This window comes from Camelus bactrianus, chromosome 2 (genome assembly GCF_048773025.1).
Source record: "Camelus bactrianus isolate YW-2024 breed Bactrian camel chromosome 2, ASM4877302v1, whole genome shotgun sequence".
Taxonomy (NCBI): Eukaryota; Metazoa; Chordata; class Mammalia; order Artiodactyla; family Camelidae; genus Camelus; species Camelus bactrianus.
In genome coordinates this window covers 33,976,430-34,002,080 of record NC_133540.1, presented here as the reverse complement: position 1 = coordinate 34,002,080, position 25,651 = coordinate 33,976,430, and the positions used below count along the sequence as shown (strand labels likewise).

The 25,651-nt window shown below is 39.6% G+C and overlaps 1 long non-coding RNA gene across 1 annotated transcript in view; it reads left to right on the top strand.

Annotated features, from left to right (window-relative positions):
- The window catches only part of LOC123616712 (uncharacterized), a 67,276-nt gene extending 42,445 nt beyond the window's left edge, over nt 1–24,831 (top strand). Inside the window, exons 2-3 of the long non-coding RNA XR_006724717.2 lie at nt 37–136; nt 24,783–24,831. This is a non-coding gene — a long non-coding RNA (uncharacterized LOC123616712). The remainder of the gene's footprint in view (nt 1–36; nt 137–24,782) is intronic.
- Nucleotides 24,832–25,651: the final 820 nt, after the last annotated feature.

Sequence of the window (25,651 nt, the reverse complement as noted above, 5' to 3'; positions counted from 1 at the left end):
TTGCACGCCTAATAATTTTTTTTTTCTTTTGTGCAGGGCATTGACCTTAACTTTGAAGCTTCCCATCCCTGTAGCTTCAGTGGAGGTGTCTTGAGGAAGAGATTCATCATGGTTTGTTGCAAGCCCCTTCCCTCCGGTAGGGTTTTGTTCTGTTTTTCCAACTTAACTCCCCAGACTCCTGTGCCGTTCTAGAACTCAGCAAGTGTCCTGTGAGAGAAAGCAGATTTGTGGTTGGGCTCATCTAGTTTCTAATCTGTTATGCCAGCTCTGATTAACCACCAAAAGCTCTGGTAGTTTTTTTCTCCCCTGTTCACAACGTAATGTCCCCATGGAAGAAATCAACAAATGGGTAAACTCTGCTAGCGAAAGAAAAGATCCCCTCTGTGTGACTGTGTAGCCCCCTCTTACCTCTCGTATCTGAACACAATTATGATGCCAACAAGAGAATTTTCCTGATATGTCCATCTTTTCCCCAGTGTGCCAAATTTGGAAGAGTAATTGTATCATATGTCTCAAGTGTCAGTGAGCAGTCAAGGATCACTTTTAGTGACAGACCTCCAATTTCTTAAAAACGATGGTATTTTATAAAATACAAACAGGTGGTATTTTATAAAATTCAGGGATTATAGATCCCAGTATCTCTTCTATTTTTCTCTTTCTTGGCTGTATTCTTGGGATCAGAAGACAGAAATTGAGTGGTTTGCTGTAGGTGCAAATATAAGTGAGCTTCTCTGGGCCCTGAGAGCCACCTGAACCCAAAACAGTAGATTTCTTTTCAGCTTATAATACCACGAGATGCCTATTACATTGTTACTCTGTTGGCTCTGTTATTCTTGCTTCTGACAAATCTAGAATATTAATGAGAAGTTATTGACTGCTAACCAAGTATCAGGCATTTTCTTGGGTGATGTATTAATCCTCACCGTGATTCTACAAAGTAAGCACCATTCCCCTAGCATGTGGTAGAGCCAGGATTTGAACCCAAGCAGTATGTCCCCAAGGCCCAGGTTGATATTCAGTATTACACTCCCTCCTGCTACACCAGACCACATAGTGAAAAGTCAGTTAGCTTGGTCTGGAGGGGCAGGGACAACTCAGATACTAAGATAAGGACATTGTTTCCTAGTTGCCCACAGGAGTAGGTATAGAGGCTTTAAATAGAGTTCTCTCTGTGCCCTGAGGCAGGTGTGTACTGTTCAGAGGAGTGAACTTGACTCCTTATGACTGGGGAATAGAGGGTGAGAGGTGAGGGTGGTAGCAGGTGATATGAACAAAGACTGGTTGGTGGGATCATAAACTATATCAGGCAGGGTTTGGGGTTCTGTCCTATGGACAATTGGCAAAGCCACTTAAAGCTGTGCAGTCAAGTACGCCATATTGTCCGCAGGCTGGAGAACAGATTCTAGAAACATAACACAGCTGACAAGGAGAACAGTAAGAAGGCCTTAGCAGACACTGAAGTGAGAGCTAAATCAGATGACTAAATAAGGTGGCTGTTACGGAATTAGTTGAACTGATTCAACAACTTTGGAACTTCACATGGAATGGTCTTGTGTTTAATTGGATAAGGCGGATGAGAGAGGCAGATGAAAGGGTGTTTCCAAACTTTGCAGCTTGCACGACTGGGTAAATTGTGGTCCTGTTTACAGAGATAGGAAACTCTGGAGGCAAATGAGGTTTGTGATGGAAGAGTGTGAGTTTCATTTGGGTGCACTGAATTTGAGATTTCTCTGGAAGACCCTCGTGGAGAGTTCAGGTAGGAAGATGGATGATTGAATTTGGCATTCGGAAGAGGAATCTGGACTGGAGATAGAGGCGTGGCCGTCATCAGCCTGTCCATGGAGAGGATGGAGGTACTGATGGACAGAAGACAAGTAAAAGTTTGTAATGTCTTCAGGCTGGATGGACAGTTCCCAGAATGCCTCTAAGCCTAGCCTGGGGACCTGGGGACATGAACGAGACATAGGCCATATCATCTCAACTCAGTTCCAGCATCCAGCTGGAGTCTTATAAAAATACTCTCTGTCCAGAATTCACCATTTTCTTGGAGTGCCTCCTTCCCCTTCAGAGGTGAGCTCATAGTAGACAATAGTTTCTTACGGGACCATTAATCTTGACAATGGCTGATGAGAACTTGAGCCCTTCTGATTCCCCCGCTGGAGAATATTTTATAGAACAACACAGAGGACTGGGAGTTAGAAGCGAAGCTCCATTGATGATGGATTTCTCAGGTGAATACCAACCAGAATTTCCTGAGCTCCACTGAACTGCCCGGGTTCCCACCCTTTCTGACGCCTGGAGTCTGTGAGGTAGCACAGCATCCTTCCAATAAATTCTCTTGTCTTAGGAGAAGCTATTTTGAAGTGGGTATGGGACACTTGTAACCAAAAGATTCTTAATTAGGACAGGCCTTCAAGTGTCTAATTAGGGAATCATGAACAGAAGGAAGCCAAGGCCGAGGCTCAGCTGGACTGGCCAGGGACCAAGACAGGAGGCTTTATAAATCTCCAGGACAGGAGGGAAGACAGCGGTGACGGCACTCCTGAAAGTCACTGCAGATCACTGGGCTTCAGATGACTGAGGGGCCTTGTGTGCTGGCTAATCCTGTGGGGCTGTGCAGCACCATCTAAACATGCCCCTTCGTCCTGTCACGGCACTCCCATGAGTGAGATGTGAGCCTGCACTGTCTCTCCCAGACAAACCCTGCTGGGTTTTTTTACTATCTGTCTAGTGTAGAAAGGATCCAATTACCCTTTAGCCTTCAAAATATGCCAGAGGATGGTATTGGCCTTCTGTGGCTTGGAGCAAACACACATTGCATAAATCTGTTTCTCATTTATGTGGTTCAGCCGAATCGCCAGGGTTGGTTTTTTATTTCCCACCTCATAGAATGTGGCCGGACAGAAGGCCAGCATCTTTTTTATTTGGGTGTTCTACTCAGATCCTGGACACAGTGGGGAAGAAGAAGAAATTGCTGGAAAATTGGGATGTGTATCTTTACAGGACAAAAAATGGTCTCAGAAGAAGAGATGAGGAAAGAAGGTATTTTCAAAAACTCTGCTAATGTCTGTGACTAGACTTACGTACTCTCAGCTGGTATGATTTAACAAAGGAGTCAGGTCGTGATGGTTCTAATGCACTGCCTTCAATAGGAAATTTTTGACTGGGGTTAGAGTTTAAAAGAATATTCAAGAAAATGCCATGTCTCAAGAAAGAAAAAAGGTTTCAATAATGCAATAGCTCAATAGCTTTGGTAGTGATTTTAGAGATTTATGTTTAAATTTTATAGATTATAATGATTCTGCAAAATGCCATAGCTAGATAAAAATTAGAACCCAGAAATAACCGAAGAGGAATTCCTTAAAAAGGTGCAAGACTGTCAGTGAGACACCCATTTGACATCATTACTTATCTGAGGAGACTGTTTACAGTACAAAGTAAATGTCTCACTCAGGTAGTATGTATCATTCAGTAAAGAAAGATGACTTGGGCTCTTTGTAGAGTCTTTGCCTTGGGTGAGCACGGTTGAGGAGATACCTAGGGTGTTTTGAGTAGAAGGACTCAAATACAGAACATACTTTGAGCTGGTTCTTCTTCTTCTTTTTTTTTTTTTTTTTATTGAAGTATAGTCAGTTTACAGTGTGTCAATTTCTGGTACACAGCATAATGTTTCAATCATTCATATACAAACATATATTCATTTCCATATTCTTTTTCATTATGGGTTACTACAAGATATAGAATATAGTTCCCTGTGCTATACAGAAGAAACTTGTTTATTTTATAAATAATAGTTAATATTTGTAAATCTACAAGTCCCAATTTATCCCTTCCCACCTCCTTTCCCCCACAGTAACCATAAGTTTGTTTTCTATATCGGTGAGTCTATTTCTGTTTTGTACATAAGTTTATTAGTGTCTTCTTTTTTCTTTTTTTGATTCCACATATGAGTGATTTATAGTATTTTTCTTTCAATTTCTGGCTTACTTCACTTAGAATGTTGATCTCCAGGTCCATCCATGTTGCTGCAAATGGCATTATTTTATTCTTTTTTTGTGGCTGAATAGTATTCCATAGTATAAATATACCACAGCTTCTTTATCAAGGCATCTGTTGATGGGCATTTGGGTTGTTTGCGCTGGTTCTTCTTAACCAGGCTCAGAAGAAACTACCTTTAGTACCTTTCTTCTGGATCCCCTGAGCTACACTTTGGTTTTTTTTGTTTGTTTTTTTTCATTTATTCTGGTCTCCATTAGCCAGCATTGATTTATTTTGCGTGGACTCATATAGCTCTAACTAATAGAGGAAGGCATATATTATCAGAGAGAAGTAGCCTGAAATTCAGAATCTGAGACGATGCCACGCCTGGGACCCATGATGCACAGATTTAGCCTGGAATCAAAAAGCATCGACATCTTCGTGGCACCTGTATCTTCATGCTGGGAGAAGGTCAAGGGCCCAGCGTGAGAAGCCCCTCTCTTGTGGAGGTTGTGCTTCTGCTACGGTTATTTAATCTCAGGGAGAAGCCAAAGTGGGAGACCAGCCATGGCCCGAGGGTGTGGCTTGAGAGCAAGGGCAAGTTGGCTGGATCTTGTAACACATCCTTCAGTTTCACCAAATGAGGCTTCTACCGCAGGGACCTGGTACACGTCGTTTGCTCTGAGGCAGGGCCTCTCGAACTTTACAGCTCATGCTGGCCATGCCTTCCATCTTCCCTCAGTGCTAACCAACCCAGAAGACTTGCCTGCTTCTTACTCTCTGTCTTTGATAGTAAGGGGACATGACTATGGTTTTTAAAAATGACACAGCGCTGTGATATTCTAGTACGTCCTCCTGGGAGGGAGATGACATGTAGTGTGGTTGCTGAATACAGTACGTGTCTTTGACATTGTAAACTCAGAGTAGTATGGTCAGCAAGTTTAATTTACACATTTAGAAAATATTTCACAGGGTGCTACCCTTACTCTGATAATTGCCAAAAAAGTTGTTCAGATACTCTGTTCTCCCTACTTACCCCTATATGGCAAAATTTCCCTAACCTATGCATCTCCATAGAGATGAAAAAGAGAACTTTGTATTTACCCCGTGAATGCAAAAACCATGAAAACAAATTAAGCCTTTAGCAAACACTTTCTACATATAACCTTCAGCTGATAGCTGGTGAATGGATACCTTGTGTCAAATTAGAGGATTTTTGCTGATGTGGGAACCCTATGTTTAAAGGTGTTTACAAAACAGAGTTCCTCGGAATCTGATAAGTCTCTATTTATTCCTTTTTTTCCAAGTGGCATAACCTTGCATTGATGGGCAAGTGCTGTTCCACAGCTCACACGCAGCATCTTGCTTATTCTTGGTTTCTTCTTCAGCCACAGGCCCTTCATGCTTGGGTGGCAGCTCTGCATGCAGACTGGCTGCCAAGGAGTTCCCAGCTCACCACATGCTCCCATTGGAGGGCACTATTATTGTGTCTAGGTGACCATTTCTTTCTTAGAATTATCTGGCAATTAGATATTATGTGTCAAAAACCTGTTTGCACATTTTTAAAATCAGAGACTTCATTTCTAAGACTTTATCTTATATAAAATGAATAAACAAGATCTTACTGTATAGCACCAGGAACTACATTCAGTATCTTGTACTAATCTATAATGAATGAGAGTATGAAAAAGGATATATACATGTATAACCGAATCACTTTGCTGTACACTAGAAACTAACACAACATTGTATATCAACTATACTTCAATAACAAAATGTTTTTAAAAAATAAAAAAAAAGAAAGAAAAAAAGGCTTTATGCTCTAATGCTGGCAGAGTGCAAAGAATTAGCTCCAGGGATAATAGAAAAAAAAAACCAGTTTAAATAGCCAGTAATAGAGAAATGCTTACACAAATTATCATGAAATACTATAATCAATACAAATAATGTGTAGAAGGATAGTTAATGACATGGGAAGACAGTCACAACATACTATTAAAACTACAATTTGAAAGAGTATATTAACATTTCCATATACTGTAAAAAAATATACATTGCAAAATAATTGTCCTGTATGATCCTTTTGTAGAGAATTACCTATTTTTGTGAGTTGGTGGGAACCTGTATGTAAATATATAGAAAAAAGACCGAAAAAAATACTCTCAAATATTGAGATTTTTTTTCTCCTTTTGCTTATTAAATGTTCTACCATGAGAATACATTTCTGTTTACTAATAAAAAACCCATTATTTAAAGACTGAGTCGAAAAATGAAAACGAATCTACACTTCCTGACTTTGGAAGACCCCTCTTCTCCACAAGGAAAACAAAGCTGGTACGTTTGTTCTCTGTTTTGATCACTAGAGGTCACCAAAGTCATAAAGATTATTGGTAACTTGTTTCGCTTTCCGTTTTCATTTTGAATCACAGAGGGATGTTTCTGGCCTCTCCTGTTAGGCAGTTTTGAAGCATTTACTGGAAGACCTCTTGCTGCGTAGAGTTAAGGAGAGTAAACTGTTTGGACTAGTTTTTTTTTTTTTTTAACATTAAATATTCCTTGAAACAGACAGCCATCTATCTATGGGACTATTCAAAACAGATGGGTGTTTCTGGAGAATGTGATTTATTTCCTCCTCTGATACCAAAGGGCCTATTGGCTGATACCTGCTGAATGTGAGTTCTGAGCGCTGCTGTTGAGACAGAACCACAGAACACCCAGCAGCAGCACACACCGTTTCAAATGAAACAGCATGGACCATTTCAAGGAAAAAACGTTGTGCCTTTACTGGTAACATGTGTGGTGTAGGAGGGCTTCAATGAAGCAGAACATTCAAGAACACCCATGGCATCTTCTGAATAACAGACCACACTACCTTTTCGCATGTTAATGATTCTGCATTTTTTGAATTCAGCAAAAGCCCAAATCCCCAGACCCTAAAATGATGGAGAGACGGGGAAGATTGAGAAACTACTTTGGAATCCTGCAAAACCTTAAGGAAACTGTCTCACTCCTAAGGGTCATCAAGCAGAGAGAGTAAGGTAGAGTAACTGATTTCAGTGTTCTTATGTGGGCCCATTTCAGGAAGGCAGAATTCATAGTAAAAGACGAGGTTTCCATGGTTAAACAAGGTGCAGTGTGTGGAAGGTGTCCATTTGTCAGGAGTTATCCATGGTGGACAAAGATGCAGTAGGTAAGAAGCCTCTCACCTTGTCAGTGTTTCACTTACCAAGTGAGAAATTAGTTACCTGCTCATGTGGATGAGTCTGTGCTTGAATTCCCGGGAAAACTGTGCCAACCGTTCTTTTCCATAAGAAAGCCCAGCGCTTAGATAACTGATAAATCCAAGGTCGAGGCTCTGGTACAAAACTGTAAACTAAGAGACTTCAAGCCAGTATCAACGCGACACATTTTTCAGGCTGGTTTGTTCCTTCTTCAGGGGACCTCATTGGACTTTGATCTTGGTTAACTTTGAAGTATCCAAGGTTCCCACTTTCCATAAGTTTTTTTTTTTTTTCAAGTTAAATCAGACAGGCGGGCAAAGGAAATCTAAACCTTAAAAGAAGTGAAAACAACGAGACACAGTCAGTTATATATTTTCAGTACTTTGTTTAAAGTAGCACATTGCTGTACTTAAAACACTTCACATCATTGAGTTATTTATTAAGTTGTAAATAAAAGTCACATTTTCCACTGTATCTTAGGAGACACATTTGGAAACATGTTGTCGGGAACCTGCTGTATGATTCGTGTGAAAAGTTTAGTTAAATGCAAAACTACCGACTGCAGGTCATGCTGTCCTAGAAACTATTACCATGCAATAGCTGTTAACTTAAAGGAAATATTTATATAGAAAGTCTCATATTGAAGATCTCATATCTGAAAGCTGGTCTTTTATGGAATTTCATAGGCCATGTATTCTAAAGTCTACTGGAAACTTGGGTTTGCATTTGTATTTATAGTGATTCAGATACTTCAAAACACTCATTAAGTTTATTTCACTCTTATTACACTTCAGACTTATGGGACTATTTTCCTCATTATCATAAAGGCGATTTTACTTGATAATGAAGTATATATACACAATCACACACATATACATGCATTTGTGTGTATAAACTTATCATTTGGGACAAAATCAGTTATGTATTGTTTCTAAAATTTGTCTTAGAAGGTATTAAGAGAGAAAATTTCTTTTCGAGTGATATATTTTACTATTATTATTATTATTATTTAAAAAAAGGATCATACACCACTATCAGGTGGGATTTATTCCAGGGATTTCTGGATTCAAGCAATTTTAAAGTTCATCCCACCCAAGTGCCTCACTCACCTAGTCACCCTCCTTTGTCTAAATCACAAAGTAGGACTTCTGTCTATTAAAGAAAACAGAAAATTGATGTTATACCAGCTCATTAGCAGAGTGTGTTCTGAGGCCATTTCAGGTTACTATTTCAGTACTCTTCCGGCAAGTAGCAAAAAGTATGAGTTTGGTCATCCAGAAGTGCTCAGTCCTCTTTTGGGTAAGTCAGATCCAGTCAGAGTACACATCTGAGGTGGTTAGTGGACATACATAATCTGGGCAGTGATGCACATGAGAACTTGGTACAATTGAGTTACCCATGAACTTGAGAAACATTTAGAAGTGGAATGAAAACTCATATATCTTCGTCCTGTACCAGTCTTTTACCTTCCCGTGGCATAGGAAGGAAAGCCAGGAAGGAATTAATTTACTTATCTGAAATTAAGAAGTTTACGGAAGAAACATCAGAGAAGAGAATTTAGAGCTCTAATGGGGATGTGGATAGACATGTAAGCCTCTCTACTTAACATAGTAAAAATTGTTACTATGGAATGAGGCATATGGTAGACGCTGTGGCTCCCATGGCTTTGATTGTGTCCTTTGGGATGAATCTGCGGACCACCTTAGTAGGCTGGGATGTCAGAAACAGCACAGGGGCAGGCACCAGATTTTGCATCTCAACACCCTGGCTTGAATCCTAGAGCTGTCTGACGCTAGGTAAGTTAGTTAACCTCTCTGAACCTCAGTTTCATTGTCAGTAAAACAGAGATAATACATGCCTTGAAGGACTTTTGTGAAGATTAAAGGAGCATCTAAATATAAAACACTAACATGCCTAGCTTGTAATAAACATTTAAGGAAAGTTTTGTTTCCTTTCATTGAAAGTTGTTGTAGGGTTAAATGACTTAATATTTGTAAAAGTACTTTGTAAGCTACAAAGTGCTGATCACACATCAGTCATTATTAATGTTACCTTTAACCTGTGTTTAGTGTGCACTTAGTTCTTTTGGGGAACTTGAGGCAACAAATAAATGGCCCAGAACTGATACAGGAATTCTACCAGAGAATCCAAAGCCAAATTGAAGAGAATATTCATTTCCTCCCAAGAAAAATCATATAATGATTTAACAAAGAGCTAACTTAATTTTTTTTGGAATAACTACCATCTCTCGTCTTCTGAACACCAAAATACTCCAAAGGTCGGTAAGAGAATACATAGGGTGGGAGGGAAAAGGACAAGAGAAAGACAAGATGGAAAACAGGGGCCATGGGACATTCTACCATGGGGCTGATTGAATACGGCCTGTGATCCTAATTACTCTAAAGAATGGAAAACCATTTTAAAATGTCATTTTATTTTTAAAGACACATTTATTTGACAATTAGATATCACTAAACTGGTCTGGGAAAGGCTAGTTGTTTTAGGCTCATGATAGACTTTCTAGGAGCAGGGGACCCTTCCGGAAGTTCCTGTGTGTGTAGGAAAAGCTTAAATTGTGCAGACCGAGTCACAAGTCCATCCCGGCAAAAGCTGACCTCACTTGAGAGTTAGACCCTGAGAAAGCAGTGCCCTGGGAGAAATATTATTGTGTACCCCCGAGGAGGCACTAAAAATAGGACTCAAGTGTGTAAGTCAGCAGAGCACAGAATATATACAGGCCTCTCCTGTGAGCAGGAAGGAATTGGAATTTGTTAAATCCACGTTAATACCCTGCAGGGATGTTTCTTCATAAATCAGGGCCCTAATGTACAGTGACTTGTTCAAAGTCTTAGGAGTTACCTTAGAAGAATCAAGGTCCTAAGTCAGTCTGATATGAAGTTACCGTGCAGCGAGTCACACCAGGAGAACCAGCGTCAGGACTGAGACAACTTGCTTTGGCACCAGGCCGGCTTGTGACTGCCTCTAACTCTGTGACTGTGGTCAACGCGCTCAGCTCCGAGCTTCAGGTTCTCCATTTAGAAGATGGAAAAATTAATAATAAATACATTGCAGTGTTGGTGTGAGGATTAAATGAGGAAATGTGCATATGGGTTTTGGCACTGGGTTCGTCAAATAAAAAGTAGCTACAACTATGAATAATATTATTAATAAAAAACTGACCAAAAATAATCTATTGTGGGGATAGGGGCCTCCAACCAAGGGCCCTTTGCGGAAATATGTCAGGAATGCAGGGGGCTGTCCTGAAGAATGTTCTGGGCTAATTTTAACTGAAAGTGAAAAATGACTGCTTAGATAACAGGAACCAAACAAAATGGGACTCGTTCAAATATATTCTTTGAACGTCTCTTCAAATTGTAGTTACATTAGTCTCAGTAGAAACCGCCTCAACTTAGAAGATGCATCTCTTGAACCATGGAAATTATCTCTGTGCCCATAGAAATTAAAGCACACACTTGTTTTTAGCTCTGGTTAAGGCGTCATTTTAAAATATGCTCTATTATATACTAGTCAGCTAGAGGGACTACATGAAAAATCCCACATTCTGGTCAATAGCTGTAAGGTACATCCAAACTTGTACTCCATCTGTGTTTACTCCATCTCTTTGGTCACTACAGCCAACAAAATAGATGGCCCAGAATTGACATGAGAATATTACCAGATAATCCAAAGCCAAATTTAATACCGCATTCATTTTTTTTTTCTGTGAGAAAAGTTTTATGATAATTAACAAAAATTAACTTTATTACTTGGAAGAACTACAATCTTTCTTCCTCTGAACATGAAAATTCTCCAATGTAGGTAACTGTTGAAAGACACAGGGAAAATGATGCATCATCTTTAACATGTGACGTTTCCTCATTGTCTACACTTTGTCTGGTGCTGCCTGCAGTCTGTGCCAAATCAGTTGTGCAACAAAACCCCAACTAGAGTGAAAGTTCTGAGAGAGGTGGAAAAAGGAATGATGCTCACTCAGGGTAGATTTTGCCTTGATGCTGCTGAGACTTGCATCTGCAATCCTTAAATCCTCAGGGACGATTCACTGACATGGTCATTGAAAGCCATGCCTTGCTACGGTCAGCAGGTATAATTTGTTCAGGTGTCTTTTCATGAAAGCAGGTACAGTCTTTTATACATGAAATACTAGCATCCTGGTGTGCTGGAATACAGTCCTAAAAATAGAAGATAATTGTAGGAGATTATAGCTGAATAACATCAAGTTATCATTAGTGCTTCCAAGAGTAACAAATTCATTATCACAAAGTAGAGCCATGGGTAAGAGAAGACTGAAAATCGAAGGGGAGGATCAGTCTGGAAGAGAGCTGAATAAGGTTTGCACTGAGGCAGCAGCAGTGGGGCTGGAAGGAGAGGGAGGTATAAAAATAAGGGACAGAGTGTATGGAAGGGATGAGATACAGGTAATAGACTAAGCTGACTCTCTGGTTTCTGATTGGTAGACTATGAGGATGGTGGAGCTATTCCTTGAGATGAAAAAAAAAAACAGAAAGAGAACAAGTATGGTGGGAAAGATGATGTATTTGCATTGGATAGTTGCAGCATCAGATATAATCAAAATGCAAATGGATATTAAGATTTAATTTTTCTAGACTAGCATTTAAAATAAACGGCAAACAGCTAAATATACATCAGAAATATTTGGTGCTAGAAACAGATACAATTCAGTCACATCACAGATCTGCCTTTTGTGAGTCAAAAATTTAAATTGATGAGACTACTCAGTACCATAAATTTGGAAAATAATATATAAATGTCAAAAGTGTTGAAAATGTTAATAGTTTTATTTATTTTATTTCTGAGTCTGTGCTAAGAAACTAATCACAGATACAGACAATTGCAAAAAGATGGATACTGCAATAAATAAAGGAGCAGAAAATTAAGACCAACCTGAAAATCCAAGAATAATGTAGTCAATTAAATCATGGTACATTTTATAGGACAGAATATTAGGTAGCCCTTAAAAATAGTTTTCTTTCTTTTTTTCACATTTTTTATTGATTTATAATCATTTTACAATGTTGTGTCAAATTCCAGTGTAGAGCACAATTTTTCAGTTATACGTGAACATACATATATTCATTGTCACATTTTTTTCCTCTGTGAGCTACCACAAGATCTTGTATATATGTCCCTGTGCTATACAGTATAATCTTGTTTATCTATTCTACAATTTTGAAATCCCATCTATCCCTTCCCACCCTCTGCCCCCTTGGCAACCACAAGTTTTATTCTATGTCTATGAGTCTATTTCTGTTTTGTATTTATGCTTTTTTTTTTTTTTTTTTAGATTCCACATACAAGTGATCTCATATGGTATTTTTCTTTCTCTTTCTGGCTTACTTCACTTAGAATGACATTCTCCAGGAGCATCCATGTTGCTGCAAATGGCATTATGTTGTCGGTTTTTATGGCTGAGTAGTATTCCATTGTATAAATATACCACCTCTTCTTTATCCAGTCATCTGTTGATGGACATTTAGGCTGTTTCTGTGTCTTGGCTATTGTAAATAGTGCTGCTATGAACATTGGGGTGCAGGTGTCATCCTGAAGTAGGGTTCCTTCTGGATACAAGCCCAGGAGTGGGATTCCTGGGTCATACGGTAAGTCTATTCCTAGTCTTTTGAGGAATCTCCACACTGTTTTCCACAGTGGCTGCACCAAACTGCATTCCCACCAGCAGTGTAGGAGTGTTCCCTTTTCTCCACAGCCTCTCCAGCATTTGTCATTTGTGGATTTTTGAATGATGACCATTCTGACTGGTGTGAGGTGATACCTCATTGTAGTTTTGATTTGCATTTCTCTGATAATTGGTGATTGAGCATTTTTTCATGTGCCTATTGATCATTTGTATGTATTCCCTGGAGAATTGCTTGTTTAGGTTGATGGCACAGTCCAGTCTTGGTGCAGTGAGCAGGGACTGCACCAGGTGTGCATAGCAGGAGGTAAGGATCAATGAAGGATGGCTTGGACACTGGCTACCACAGTAGGACAATGCTGATGGTAAAATAACTGAGTGAAATAAAGACTATTAAAGAGACTTAATTATTCAAATAATGATAGTCAACAATATGGAGATATCAGAATATTAACTGCCTATCTCTGTTGCAAGACTACAACAGTTTTATTGTCTTCCTTATCATCTTTGTTATCACACAAAATGTTTATAGTTAGCATGTATTTTATTCATTAGATTCTTCATAAATGCCAAAGAACCTCAGAAAATATATTGAACTTTTAATGTTTTTACATTGACTCAAAGTTGTCCCAATAAAACTCAATTTATTTACTAAAAGGAAAAAAATACTGACTCATTCCTCTAATTTAGTACAATTAGTTAAGCTTAGGATCAAGAGATTATACTTTGATTTCTTATTGAACAGCTCTCTGTATTTCCTAGACTATTCTGTAGAAATTCAAATGTAATAAGTGGCTCCTATGTTGACGACCATGAAGATGTTTTTGCTTTTCAGTTTTCCCACTTTATCAAAGGTACCATGTGCCTAGGCTAGACAATCGCTAAGGGAACTTCCCATCCTCCAATTCATTGATTTTTAGCAGTTATTTATTTAAAAAAACTTAATGAGTACAAGGCACAGAGCTTTCCTAGTCAACTGTACCACAGTCCAAGATTCATGAAGGATTTGAAGGTGTTTTTTGGAAAGAAAAGTTGAGGCAAATGTGTATTTTTCACTTGCACCATGAAATCGCATCCTTACCCCGACACACCAGAGGCTGGCATTTGGAGATGTAAAGGAATACAGATGTTTTCTGCAGCATTTACAAAGCTTCAATGGCTTGCTGCATGGAGTGGGGCGTATCTGTGGACTTGTTTAGTCCTGAGGAGTGTCTGCAGATACCCCCCACGAACGTCCTTCCTGGTGTGTTACTGTTTACTGGTATTTCCTCCTGCAGGATATCCCCTCTGCTTGTCTTCCCGCATGAGAGAGTACAGATGTTTCTGAAAGCATCTTTGCGTGGGTTTACTTGAAGCAAGATGTTGAGAGAAGAGGTGAAGCTCTGAGGGAGGTGGAGGGGCCAGAGAGGACGGCACTGGGCCGGGCTTTCCCGGCTACGGTAACGTAAGCTGTTCTCTAGGAAATGACTGCCCTTCTTGTTTCATGAGAATGGGCTCTTGCTGTTACAGAGGCCAGAGATGTTCTAGTACTCTTTCACATTTTCAGAGTTCACATAGCCCCATTATGATGATGCTTTTGGATGTTCTGTTGGTCTCATTGAGGTCCTGAGATTGCAATTCAGTGTGTTTCAATTGGTGAGTGTTCTAAAAAATGAAATGACTGAAGTATTTCCCAGTATCTGAGATAGAGGAGTCTTGGAGATAGGATAGGCCAGTCCAAGGAAAAAGGAAGACTTGATTTGACTCCAAGCAAGTGAAAAGAATGGTTACAAAATCTAGTCAAAAGGGCTCTGTAAACATATCTTTAAGTGCTAGTCATGTGGTAAAGCTTGAGAACTGAGCTAAAACTGAGAAAAAGGGCTTCACAACCAGGACTCTCGGGTGTCGGTAGCCACAACTGCAAATAAATAGTTAAATGTTTAACGACCTGTGGTGTATTGTACTCTCGTACGAGGTGCTTCCTAGGAGATGGAGAGCCCTGAGATCTGCCCCAGGGAGCTGCAGACTTACTGGTTTGGTGGGAAGGGAGGGGGAGAAATGCCTGGAGGATATTGCTGTCAAACGACTAAGTCAAAGAGACAAATTTAGAGGTACAAGTATACACTGTGATGATAAACACATTCGGAAAGAAGAGGGGGACTGTACTCTCAAAATGGCATGTAAAGCAATGCGTTACAGAGTAATTCAGACTGTAGCTTGTGGTCTAATACACACCTGTTCCAGTGGAAGCACAGTAGGACTTCTAGATACATATCTGTGTCAAACCAAACCAAATCAGTGTGACAATGAATGCTTCTTGGCCATGATCAATTCACAAGGCTGATGGAGAATCCACAAAGATGAGTCTGAGGAAAAAAACCCACACTGGTCTCATCTTTCCCCAACACTTTTCCAAAGGACAAGAGCCTGTCCCAGAGCTTAAATGAAATGAATGAATAATGAACACAGAGTGAAAATGGGGAGGAGGCCTGCTTAGAAGTTCTACTTTCACACTGTGGTGCAGAGCCATGAACGTCTGGCTTCTCCCAACCAAGTCCTTAACTCTAGAAACATGATGTGAATTATAGAGGAGGGGTTCACAGATGGAGGGATGACTATGCCAATGTCCGTCTCCTTGTAGAATGACTGCCATTCTGTCCTTCTCCTCATCCTCATCTTTGCAAAGCAAGGCCAGCTGTCTGAGACGAGAAAAGAATGTCAGGACTTAGGAAACGGACAAGGCGTGAAAGTTGTCCAGCTTGAGGAAGAATGGAAAGAAGGGAAAGAGATCATCTCCCACTCACCACCCCTAGGTCCAATGTGAAAGGAGGAGTAATGAATATTTACTGCATGTTTGCAGTGTGCTGTGTAGCAGGAATAATTTATGTGCATTATTTTGTACATATATCTTGTCATAATTCAGTGAGATAGGTCTCATTGTTTTGCTAGTGAAAAAAAATCAGAGGAGCAAATACATTAATGATTTGCAAAAAAATAATACCAGCTCTAGGTGGCAGACTCCGTTTCTGAACCATGCTGTTTTGCTCCAAGGTTGATCTTCTTTCCAGTCCTCAGTACTTCTTTCCTAAGCAGCCCATCATGAATGGCATAAATTAAACCCATGCAGCACCACTGAAATGGAGGTGGCTATTCTGCTGTTCCTTGGAAAGGTCAAGCTTGCTTTTTATGCTCAGGTGTCCTAAACAGCCACCTCCTCCCATCATTCTGTCCTCTGCTCAGCTGTCACCTCCGTAGAGACATCTTCCCTTTTGTCATCCTCAATCCCCTTACCTCCCCAACTTCCCTTCACAGCACTCATTCCAACAAGACATTCTGTATCTATTTGAGTATTTGCTTGTTTTTTTGACTCTTACATTAGAAGGTATGCTTCAGGGAGGCAGAAACTTTGTTTTGTTTACTGCTGGATCCATAGAACCTAGATCTGTAACTTATGAGATGTTCTATACATACTTGTTTGGTCAATGAATAAATAAGTGTATTGTTATGAATATTTCTTAAGCAGAGAAGAAAAATCATGATCAGCCTCAAATCTCTTATTCTAACCTCTACCCTTCCCTACTCTACTTGCTCTTCCAAGTTTAACTGAAAAATCAAGCCTCAGTTTACTCTTCATCTGTCTGATGGTACAGTTCACTACCAATGGAGGTGAAGGTGGCCATGTGGCCACCAAAACCCACATTTCCTCTTCCACAGTGAGGCGTGATCACTCAGAGGTAACTGTCAGGAACTTTAGTTCCTGAAACTTTCTCCTTGCGTCTTGGGGCAGCCATGCAATTTGTTTCCAATGATGGAATATGAACAGAAGTTATTTCAGAGTTGGCTTTTTTTGTTGTTGTTAAAGTTTAGTTGATTTATAATTTGTGTTAGTTTTTGGTGTACAGCATAGTGATTCAGTTGTGTGTGTGTGTGTGTGTGTGTGTGTATACTTTTTAGTTTTTTTCCATTATAGGTTATTACAAGATATTGAATGTAGTTCTGCATATATCTGGAGAAAACTCTAATTGGAAAAGATACATGCACCCCAGTGTTCATAGAAGCACTATTTACAACAGCGAAAACATGGAAACAATCTAAACGTCCGTCGACAGGTTGGATAAAGAAGATGTGGTAATATATATACAATGGAACAAAACAGAGTTGGCTTTTTAAATAGCAGGTATGCCTTCTACACTTCTCCCCTTTCCTTCAGCTCAGTGTGGGTAATGGTGATAAGGTCCTGGGCGTGGTGGGTCTAAAAGGTGGAAGGAGTTGGAGTCTCTGAATCACAGTGTGGAGGAAAGACACCACTACACCAAGGTGGAACACCAGCATTTCAAATGAGTGAAAATAAACTTCTGTTAGATTAAATCACTGTGAATTTAGGGTTTGCTTTCATATCTGTATTACCTGTATTTGTAAATAGCTGAGTGAAACTTTAGGTAATAAGGATTTGATGGAAATCTTGAAACAGTTTTGCAGTCATTTTGGACTAGAGGAAATGTCAAAGATATTTCTAATTTTTCAAATTTCCAATGTCTAGTTTTATAGAACTCTTTAAAGAGTAATCTCCCAAAAGAAATCAATAGAACTCTTTTGCCTTTTGTATGTGTAAACTGGTCCCTACTTACTCACTCAAAAAAGCCAAGTGGGAAGAATTTGTGAGTAAAAACTTTTACAGGTAGTAGGAAATCCCCAATCAGGCCAAACTGACTCTGCCCCCTTGCTATTATGTCTTGTGCTTTCAGGGATTAAGGACATAGGAACGCCTTTCCTTGAAATGTGGTTGAGCTCACTGGGCTTAGCTATTCGGGGTGCCCCCTAGAGCCAGGCTGTCAGGTTAAGTAATGATAGTGTAGTAGACACTCTGTCCAGTTTGTTTCATGGCTACTTGTTACAAACCTTGAAAAGAAGTGTATTCATTTTCTGATACTCAGGCCATGCCTTTCATTGAAAGGAATTATGACTCATCTTTGTGCAGATTAAGTAGGTCTGTTGAGAAAGAAAGCATGAACTTGGTAGATTCCCTGCGTTAATGTGTCGAGGGCTCCTTATGGGACAACGGTATTCTCCTGGTCTCCTCACTGAGTTGTAGAGACAGGCAGAAAATGTTTATACTCCAGCCCTGCTTCTCTGTCCTATGGCTCACCATAGGGCTTAACCTTCGCTTCTTCATGGCTTAAAACAGCAGCTAGTAAATGAAAGACTAATGAGTTACACTGAGCTACATAGGAAGCTGGTGCAATGTTGTTTCCCAGAATTAGACAAAATTTGTTTACTGTTGCTCTCTCATTGAGTAAATAAATGAAAGAAAGAAGGGAAGGAGGGAGACAAGGAGGGAGGAAGGAGGGAAGAAAGGAAGGAAGGAAGGAAGGAAGGAAGGAAGGAAGGATGCTGGTTAGGGAAGAAATGAACCGGAAGTCCGTATGTCTGACTCTGTCAAACATCAGGCTTATCTTTCATGATTATTACTTTGATAATATAGAAGCTGTATCAAAACCGTTTTCCTAAGCAACATGAACTGAAAAGACAGAGCTATTTCTAAAACTTCTTATGGATATAAAATACGTATAGGGAAATGTGTGTTTATCTTAATGCATATCCCTTGATGAATTTTTCACAAACTGAACAGACTTGTTAAACTAGCACCCAGATCAAAAACAAACCTAGCCACCACCCTAGAAACCCTCCCATCTTCCTTTCTAGTCATGAGATTAACCACTATCCTGAATTCTAACAGCATAGCTTACTTTTCCCTCTTCTTGTAATTTATACAAATGGAATTGTACAGTAGGTACTTTTTGTATCCAGCATTTTTCCTGAGTTTTTTTTTTGCAAGATTTACCCTATTGTTGCATACACCTGTAGACCGTTCATTCTCAATGCTGTATAAAATTCCATTGAGTAAATATGTCACAATTTATGTATACACTCTACCGCTGATAGACATCTGGATAACATCCAGTTTGGTTTGGGGCTATTACAAATAGCACTGCTATGAACATTCCAGTTAAGTCTTTCGGCAAATTCAAGTATGTGTTTTTGAGAGAGAGAGAGAGAGAGTTTAGTCTGTTGGGTGTTTAATGGTATTACGTTGTGGTTTACTTTTCATTTTCTTGGTGACTAATGAGTAAAGCATGTTTGAGTATGTTGATACCCCCTTTATGAAGTACCTGTTCAAGTCTTTTAAGCCATTTCTCTACTGAGTTGTCTGCATTTTTCTTACTTATTTTTAGGAGTTCTTTATATGCTCTAGATAATTATCTTCTCCCACTCTTTCACTATCTTAATGTTGTCTTCTGAGGAACAGAAGTTCTTAATTTGATTTTAAAATTTTTTATTGAAGTATAGTTGATTTGCAATATTATATTTATTTCAGGTGTACAGCAGAGTGATTCCATATTTTTATAGATTATTCTCCATTAAAAGAGATTTTATAGATTATTCTCCATTCTGCAAAAAATAGCTATAATTCCCTGTGTTGTACAGTAGATCATTGTGGCTTGTCTATTTTATACATAGTAATTTGTAACTCTTAATCACCCACTCCTATCTTGCCCCTCTTCCCTTCTCTCTCCCCATTGGTAGGCACTAGTTTGTTTTCTATATCTGTGAGTCTGTTTCTGTTTTGCTACATATATTTATTTGTTTTAATTTTTAGGTTCCACATTTAAGTGATAACATACAGTACTTGTCTTTCTCTGTCTGACTTAATTCACTAAGCATAATTTTTTGTAGATCCATCCATGTTGCTGCAAATGGCAGAATTTCATTCTTTTTTATGGCTGAGTAATGTCCCATTGTATATGTATATACACCACATCTTCTTTATCCAGTTATCTGTCATTGGACATTTAGGCTGCTTCCATATCTTGGCTATTATAAATAGCACTGCTATGAACATTGGGGGTGTATATATCTTTTCAAATGAGTGTTTTCATTTTTCTAGATATATGCCCAGGAGTGGAATTGCTGGATTATGTGGTAGTTTTTAGTTTTTTGAGGAACCTCTATACTGTTTTCCACCATGGCTGCACCAATTTACATTCCTGTCAATGATGTACAAGAGTTCCTTTTTCTCCACATCCTCACCAACATTTGTTATTTGTAGACTTTTTGATGATGGCCATTCTGACTAGTGTGAAGTGATTATCTCACTGTTGTTTGGAGCATTTCTCTAATAATTACCAGTGTAGAGCATATTTTCATGTGCCTATTAACCATCTGTATGTCTTATTTGGAAAAATGTCTTTTCAGGTCTTCTGCCCTTTTTTTGACTGGGTTGTTTGTTTTTTCTATTGAGTTGTATGAATAGATTATTCTCATATTATTAACCATTTTATAACCTCAAAATGCTGTTTCCTGGCAGACCAGCTTTAGGCTGAAAGCTGACTGTATTGTGGTCTGGGCAGGGTTTAGGCAGAGGACTTGGTTTCTAAAAGATGTTCCTTCCGTCTGATGTTGGGGATCGTGCAGCTAGATTGCGCTTCACTCTGAGCAGACCTCTGCTTCATCATCTGTACCTGCTGCCTCCTCGCGTCCCTGGAGAAAGGGCTTATGACCCTAAACATTATTTGTGCTCTTTTTGTGTTTCCGTCACAGTTAATTACAGAAAAACTTTGTTATACACAAAGTGTTTGTAAAAACAAATAAACAAACACGTTATCAAAGAAAATACCTCCAAGAATCCTATAGGAGTAAAAATAAGAGATCCCAGTGTTACGCTGACAGACGGGGAAAGATTTGTTTTATGAACCATTAGGTGTTTGTATCCTCGGCTAATCGTCAGCTCCTTAAACGTAGATCCAGTTGTGTTGATCTTGACCGGCCTTCGTTGTTCCTAGAATATTGCTGCACGTGTAGCACATGTGCTATCTGTACTTGTGGACTTCGGTTTTTGAAAATGTGAAGTGTGAGTTTAATAGATGTTGCCTCTTATTCTTCATTTTCTATGCACTTGGAACTTGGAAAATGAATCTTTTTGTAGTAAAAACTTCCCTTTAGATATGTTCTTTTTCTTTAAAAAAAAAGTGATAAAAGAAAGGAAAACAAACTCAAGACATTAAAAAGTTTTAAAGTACCAAATCTCTCCTCTCAGAATGTGTAAACAGATAACTGAAGGACGGCCTCCTCTAATTTTTTTATGGGTTTAATTTTCTCTCAATGTGATCTTGTTTTATTTTTGAAATGCAAATATTTTTAAAAGGATACATTGTAAGCAACTGGAAAATTGGTTTTAAGCCCATGTGATATAAGATTTCACAAATGTTTAGGATCATGGTGCTATTTCCATGACTATGAGATTTCATAAACACATCATGTAACAACTCTTTATAGTTCATGTGCTTCTGCATAACTGAGGTGGCTCATTAAACACAAAGGCATTTTCTATCCATTACTGTAGATAGCTATGTCTTGCTGTATTTTAAATGGACATTTTACACGTAGATCTGTGCAAAATGTAAAATTTCCTCCCTTTGGGTTATATATCTGCTGTAAGTGCATATGAAGCAAGCAGTGTTTAATCCCAGCTTACCTGCAGCCAGTCCTCGGTAGGTAAACTGAAATCACATGTAAAGTCCATTCTTTTTTCCTGGGCTGCCTTTAGATCACTTGCCACTCCAACTACTGAATTAATAGAAATTTCATTGCCTGTTCAGCCTAGTACAATATTAATTCTGTTTACTTATCCTTAACATACAGTAGAATTAAAACTATAGAGCAAAATCTCTTTTTCTTATTAGACTGCTGGAAAAAAAAAAACCTTCTCATATTCTGTGATATCTGTTTCTAATTTGTCTTTGGGGAAAGGAATGCCAAATAGTTGCCTTGTTTCCCCCTTCAGACATTCAGAACCTCACCAAACTGCAGTCAAACCAGGATGCACACCCCAGCATGTGATTTTTTTTTTAACTCAGGATCATAGTCAATAAATTTGATTAGTTTGTAAAGCATTCCAAGCCACCAGCCCACAAAGCAGGTTGAGCCAATACCTTCACTCACTCCCTGTTTCTTCTAGACCACCAGGGCTCTAGTTTGTATTTTTAAACCTGGGTTAAATTGTGGCATAACCACAAACCATTGTATGCTATTAACAGTGGGGTTCCAGTGAATGACTGACAAACAAAATCTTAGCACACAAAGTCTACTTCTCTCAATGGTAAACACATGTTATTAATGAAACGTTTCTAACGGGCACAGGCAGTTTGAAGTCTGTCTTGACTGACAATGCTGTATTTTGCTCTCTGGGCTACACAAACAAAACAAAACTTTTTAAAATAGTCTCTTAGAAGAATATGTTTTGGTGAATTACAAAGGTATAATTTGCCACTCTAGATGCTGGACTTAACTTCTCCTCCTCCTCCAAACCTGGATTAGAGTGGAATATTTCTCCAGAGTTCAAAGACAGCGTCTAGTTCCTGTATCTTCCTTAGGAAGATCGGGACGGTGTTATTCAACCCTTGGTCCAGTCTCAAAGAGAGTTCCCTTGATGCACAAAGGACTCAACACAGGTATTACCTGGGTCGCTGCAGGGAGGTCCAGGCGAATATCTGTTTTATGTGCAGTTCTAAGGCTCAGAACCTAGTGCCTCAGAGAGAGTTGCTGCTGTGAGGTAGGTTGCTAAATAAAGATCAGATCTGATTCATCTTCAGCTTCCTCTAAGTTCCTGGGGTAGGTGAGTGGAGACTTTGTTCACCGTATTTGATGTTTTCCTTTATCAGTTACACTGGCTACTTAGTATGTAGGCCTGCATGAAAATAGACAGTGAGTCTTTTGTGTAATTTTTCCAAACTCCTGTTTAACATAAAGGGATAGCAAACCCCAAACCAAATAAAACAACACTGGCATCGCATTTTAGATGTCTTTGAAACATTCCAGTGTTTTGGACCACCAAACTCGAACCCACGATGGTTGCATTTCGTTTTGATCAAATTGGGCAGTGCAGCCTCAAGCTGGTTTGCATTTCTTCTCTTCAAATCTACCCTGACTCTGTTAGAGTAACCAGAGAATTACAGAAGAACAATGTACCATTAATCTGTTCTGTAGCATTCTTTTGAAAAGCAATTGAGTAGTGAGGAAGTGAGGGAAGAACTCTCATTTCAGAGTGATACCAGCATGGTCCAAAGAGTCCCTAACGTCACGTATTCCCAGGGGTGGATTCTCCTGTCTCTAACAACATCAGAGTAGCCCACCAAAGGTGAAAACTTTAGACAAACCACACGTCCATGTTGTAAATTATTCTTTTCCCTGAATTAACTGGGTCGCTCTCCTTCCACTGAATTGCTAAGTGAATGTCATAGTGTTGAAAAGCAAGCTGAGAGAGTGCGCTCTAAGATAGCTTAAGGGCAGCATTGAAGAGGAAACATCTAGGACATGCACTGAAGGACAAGTGCATCAATGAATAAGTCCAGCCACCTTCACTCACACTTTGTACCACTCTTGGTTTCTTTTCTGCTCTCTATTCCATGATACCTTATTCCAACCAAAAGCATAGCCTCCGTATTCTGCCTTCCGCTTGCCCAGTAAGCTCGCCTGTGACCTGTGTGGTCTTCCTACTTGCCTCAGTGATCCTTGCTGTTTTAATTTTCTCTGGAGGATAGCACAGCCAGAAGCATGGTCCTGGTGCCATCGTTTTGGTACCCAGGATCTGCCTCCAGCTCTCAGGTGGCCCTTTAGGACCCTTAGCTGCAAAGCAGACAACCACCGCTGTTAGTAACCTTCCCACTTGCTGTCACTTTCTCTAAAGCCCCTGCTGGTGGACTTGATCATCTAAAGATGCTCAGGCCAAGGTGGTAATGATTAAGTCAAGCCCTCTGAAGGTGTGTATTTCAAAATAGAGCACTTGAAAAGACCATGCCTTAAAACACTTGAGTGAGTAGTAACTGGCAACCATTGAAGATGATATTAAGGAGCAAAAGAAGACGGCCAGTTATCCTCTCATGTCCCACCCCGTGACTGAGTAACTGCCCTAATGATCTGTTAAATGCTTCTTGGAGCCTATTTAATCTTCTCTACCTGAATGCTTGGTGTTCAGAGATTACACCTTGTAGTCTATTTCCCTGCATTCTGATTTCTCAGGTAAAAGAAAACAAAAAAGGGACTCTTCTTTGAAGTTTGATTGAAGAAGCTTGATCTATATTTATTTGATTTGATCACTGTATAGAGAAAAATAAAGGGTGCCTCTCACATATGTGTTATGATAGAGACTTAAAGAATTCTTGAATTTTATAGCTGGTAGGGACTCAAGGAACTAAGCCAGAGAAATTTAAATGATTAATAACAGAATAGAGACTAGAAGGCAGTTCTCTTTAGCTTTTCAGTTCAGTGTGTTTATATGGTATCATACAATACAGCGAAAATTATATTGTGTAAATTTTAAAAACTATATTATTTGTACCCTATTGCACGTAAAAGGGCTTAGGTTACTGGTAGCTTGATTGAATAGTATACTAATGATGCACACACACATAGAGATTTGGGGAATCAGAGACTTAACTTGAAGTACACTTTCCATTTGTTCTTTTAAATTTGATAGTCTTACAAATTGCAGGATAAGAGAAGGCTATTCTGGCATCATCTCAGTATTAGGAATCCAGCCACAGTAACACATCTACATCCATTTCTTGCCGTGCTTTTTAGGTTGATGAAGGCTCTAGCATAAAACCAGGTACGAATGCCAAGATTTAGGAGAAGGTAGGCCCAAATGAGACAGACGTTCCTTTCACGTATCATTCTCAGTCCATGTCCTAAGTGAGGCACTACGGCAGCCCTGACTATTTCATTTGTCCACTCATTCTGTTGGTGTTTATGAAGTATTTATTATAAGCCAGGTATTGTGCCAGGCACTGAGGGACACACAGAGTGGAATAAAACATTTCTGCCAGCGTCAGTGACCATGAATCCTTACCAATATTTGTGTTCTCCTCTTTGTTCAGGGCACACAGCTAGACTGCATTTTCCACTCTCCGTTACCACGTCCTGGCCAACAGAATGAAAGGGTAAGTGTTATGTGCCTCTTTCAGACCTGCCCTATAAATATATCCCTTGTACGATTCCCACATCTCTCTCTTTCCCATCTGCCACATAAATGAAGGGGACTCGAAGGACCTAGCAGAGAGAGGGGAATCATAAGCAGACGGGAGCCTGGGTTCCCAAGTGGCTGGGTAGAACGGAGATTCTTCCCATCACCATCAGCCCACATTGGACTATGACTTAAACAAGAAGTAAATTTCACTGTGTTGGGTCACTAAGATGCATTAACTGCTTGTTGGAGCAATTAGTCAGCTGTGTCAGTGTCTTAGGACAAAGGCCACTCTGGGTGTTGGCACATTGGACAGGGCTCAGCTAAGATGGCTCTTCTCTTCTCCTCGAGACACTGGCTAGGCTCATCCATGTCTCCAGGGTCAGTCTGGAAGTCCAGTGGAAGCTGGCCAGTACCAGGTGGCCTCTCTCACAAGTCTGACAGTTGGTGTTGACGGCTCACTGACCCGTGTCTCCTGCATGCTAGCCTGGACTTCTTCAAGAAGAAAGGCAAGCTCCACTTCATAAGCCTTTTTAAAGCCTCTGCATGCATCACATTTACCAGTGTTCCATCACCCCAAACAAATCGTATAGCCAAGCTTACAGGAGAACTGCCCATGATCATGGAGATGGAGAGGCATGATTCATTGATAACTAGTATTGTAACAACCACCACACCACACTGGATGGATGTATTGCTCCGAAGGAGCTCAGAATTCTGAGAGGCATATCAAGAAATGATTACAGCACTTTATGAGACATATTAGAACTGAAGCATGAAAAC